Here is a 4,082-nt window from a genome sequence, read left to right on the forward strand (position 1 = left end):
GAATAATCCAAAACATAGACAAAAATTATTTCAATTTCTCATCACGACACAAATGTATAGCATTTAAGTTTTCGCAGATTATATAAGTATGGCTTTTTTGTGGATTGCGAGAATATAATTTTGTATATATCTCACACTCTTTTATATTTCGCGTGACCTAAAAGTTCCATACTTCCTCATGAAATATTCAGTACGTCTTTTATCTTATTTATAAGCTTTTTGTATGAGTTATAAATTGAAGCTCGACTTTATTTGAAAACTAAATAATAATCAATATAGAATTTACGTTTGGAATATTGATCGAGTTAATTAATTTTTTACCATCACTGCAGTTGCTAAAAATTTCAGAAACCTCGCTTCTAAAATTTCTTGTAATTTCGAATAAACTCACGAGATAAAATTGAGATCAAGCGATAAAAATTTGTAAATGCTAAAGTAAAAAATTGTAATAAAAAAGGAAATATATAACGAAAAAACGTGTTCAATCACGCGTAATGTTTTATACGTAACTTTTTAACAAAAACCTTGATGTATGAAGTATATATAAACGAATTCTATAAACTGTATTTCGCTACAAAAAATAATCAGAATAATACACACTCAAGGGAGAAAAGTTCGATGTACAATTCCTCCGACGCGACATTCTATACGTAATTTCTAATATAAACTTATATAACTTTCCCGAGCAACTTTCGTGAACTTCATTTTAGCCGTTACATTCATTTCCTTTTGCACAAGCAAATAGAGAATCTTTTCTACAAAAGTTTACGATGAACTACACAGCGATCGCCCATCCGTAAGGCCTTGGCAACGCGTGTGCAATTGAAGCTCGTTAATTGTGTAACGTAGCCACCCAGCAACATAAACAGCCGGGAGCCTCTGCGATTAATTAGTATTACAGTATATGCCGACTTCGCCGGCCATGAACGGTCATTTCCGTGCATCCTGGAGTCCATGTCTAATGACAATCATTATGAAGGCGTCTCCAGGTGGAGCATAAATTCAGTCCCTTTGTGGTTAACAACCGTTGGGTGCTGTTTACTGTCGGTACATAGGACTATCATACAGTCCCAATGTGGTAGTCAGAATCAGAGTGTGATGTTCTCAAACCATGACCTGCAATCTCTATGTAAACGCGAATGCAAAATACAAAGAGAGGAATGTATAAAATCATCACTTTCGATGTAATTAAATTTGTATTAATTTGAGATTTGTCAGTTCTTTATTTATAAATTTGAAACAATTTCAATCGCTGAATTAAATATTAAAAACTAGAAAATAAATTTAAACGTATAGATATTTTTTATAACATCATAAATATCTCTGAAAATGATAAGATAATAAAAATCAAGATGCATATGAAAAGATAAATATAGAATATAAATTATATTACATAAAATTTAAAAAATTATGAAATAGGTGTAGACTTTTCTATTCTTGTATACAGATGATCACATTTATCTTAACAATCTAAAAAATCTAAAGCAAAAAATTAACATTAGCAATTAATAAAATAATTGTTTAGCACCACTTGCGAAGTAGTCCACATATTTTATCAACTAAGAAAACATATGCTGATTATAAACGTCGTTTCACATTTCCGTATATTTCAACATTTTTATCTTATTATTTATAATATTGTATTAAACGATGAACATACGTGCGTTATTAACAACAGCTAATTTATCGATAAATGTCTATGAGCTCCAAGAAAGACCTGTTTTTCGATAATAAAAAGTGGTTTCCATAAAAGCTCTTTTAATTGTGCGCATATAGAATCCATAAATATCCTGCTTAGAATCCTTTACGAATTCTTTTACGAATTCATTACTCTTAGGATCACTACGCTTAGCCTTACTTCCGGTGATACGGTTTGCAACGCCTCGCGGCTTCCGGCAAGCCAACGTCACAGATGTCAGCGGTCTGACGCAGGCACGGAAGAACACATCCACGTGATCCAAGATGTCTTGAAGTCAGCTGATTCGGTTGCTCGACGACTCGCTGGCGTGTTTGAGGGGGGGGGGGGAGGGGGGGAGAGACGTACAATATACTCGGAGCTCAACTTACCGTGCGGTCTCGCGGCGACACGTGGCGTGTGTCTCAGCAGAGTCTGCGAGCCGTCTGCCTTGCCATTCTCGAGACAACTACGGACGGACGGATCCGTTCATCCGTGTTCCAAACATCCATCCGCGTATTCACTCTCACTCTCCGTAGATAGTGGTAGTAGGAGTAGTAGTAGTAAGGAGGGGGGGAAATGAGCCGTAGATCTGCCTAAGCCCCCTCTCATTCACCGGGCCCTGAACTCCACGTTCCACGTGAGAATCCATCAAGTCAACAACGAGTAGGCTGCATCTGCACACAGACAAACATTCCAACATAACAATCCCCTTTTCATTCTCTCTCTCTCTCTCTCTCTCTCTCTCTCTCTCTCTCTCTCTCTCTCTTTCTCTCTCCCTCTTTCGATTTTCTTCCCGTAATCACCGATTTCCCACCGCTCGGGGTGGAAAGGACGGGGGCGAGGGGCTCCGGCCGTTTTGTGTGCGTTTTGCGAATCCGTACATGTACTTGTTGTTTTACACATAATATGGATTTTTTTTTTACTTATATATTCCGTCGAAGGGGCTCTGTCGAGAGGGTTTTAACCGCCGGCCGATCTCGACGCCGACCCCTTTCTCTTCGGTCGTGTGCGTGACAAACGAGAGGAGAGACTGAATAGTCGTGTGTGTAATACATATACACGTACGGGCGCATATGTATATATGTATATGTACGTATATAGTATATGTACGACCACAGTGACGTTCGTCGACGACCGGAAACGCTTTCCATCATACGAAAGATATGCTCAAGTGCTTTCCGATGAAACTTTGATGATGTCATCAAATAGCGAACATGCTAATCGAGTTCTTAGACAAGCACTCGGTTCGTCCCATTGTTCATGATTGACATTTCCTTGGACTTCTTAATAATTTCATGTGAATTGATTTGCGAGTGTAGTATTATTTTTATTACAGACTGGAATTCAGAAATTCGAGAATTAAATTGAATTGGCTACGTAATCAAATTGGCACACTGCTCTTTTTCAGAAGAATTAAAAGAGAGTAAGTAGAATGTAGATACTAATTGTATATCAATTTTATTGACGAGACGACTTCGATGAAAATTGAATTAAGGAAATTTGATTTTGAGAGAGAATTATTATTATATCAATAATTGAAATCTCGATAATTTAATAATTAAAAGTTCAAAATTAATTTATACGTTGCAATGCAAAATATAATAAATTGATAACGATAAAAACTCAATTTTCACAAAACGGTGGCATTATCTATTTTTGCTTTCCAATCATCAATTATGATGGAGCTAAGTTCTCCTTAAGAAAATTATTTTTAGTTGATAGTTAAATTTTACTTTAGACCAGTTAACAGCGTGCCAATTTATTTATATCGCTATGCGATCAACTAGATCTATTTTCTCGTGCTTCGTATTTCGCAAGCTTCGTTTTACGACGAACTCGACCAATCTGTTCTTTCAATACCATCGAAGCAATCATCAGGAGCACTCGTGACTGGTTGCGCCGATTTAAGCCAGCTCTGCTTATTTTGCTTACTCTCTCCTCCCATCTACGTCTACGTTACAATCAGGACTATAAACCAGACCAGACGGGAACAACGAGTCGTTAAGCAGAGTTAGCCAGTCCGGGCAGTCGATGCAACCTCAGCCTCGGTTGCATCTCGTTTCACATTATTAACTGGGAGTAACGTTTCCGGTGGTGGCTACTGCTACAATGGAGTACATATATATCGATATACGTGCATGTCAGGGATCCCTTTTCACATCTCGACCTTTCTCGATCCGATCGCTTATACATATATACATGGAGCCTCTCTGAGAGCTGTTTCTATGTATCCGACTTTACGACGTATACATACGCGTATAGGTAGATAATTTTTTTCTTTTTCGAGCGGTAGGCAGTGGTCGATTTGAATGTTTGTCTGTGAGTGCGCTGGTAGCCTTGCAAGACGTAGTGGTGGTGAGCATATTATTCTGAGAGACACACACGCATATATATATATATATAT

At 37.6% G+C, this 4,082-nt stretch overlaps 1 protein-coding gene across 2 annotated transcripts in view; it reads right to left on the reverse strand.

Annotated features, from left to right (window-relative positions):
- LOC108688760 (heterogeneous nuclear ribonucleoprotein L) overlaps positions 1–4,082 on the reverse strand; it is a 159,769-nt gene that overhangs the window by 17,493 nt on the left and 138,194 nt on the right. The gene's annotated exons all lie outside the window — the stretch shown is intronic.

The sequence above is a fragment of the Atta colombica genome, unplaced genomic scaffold (assembly GCF_001594045.1).
Source record: "Atta colombica isolate Treedump-2 unplaced genomic scaffold, Acol1.0 scaffold238, whole genome shotgun sequence".
Lineage (NCBI taxonomy): Eukaryota > Metazoa > Arthropoda > Insecta > Hymenoptera > Formicidae > Atta > Atta colombica.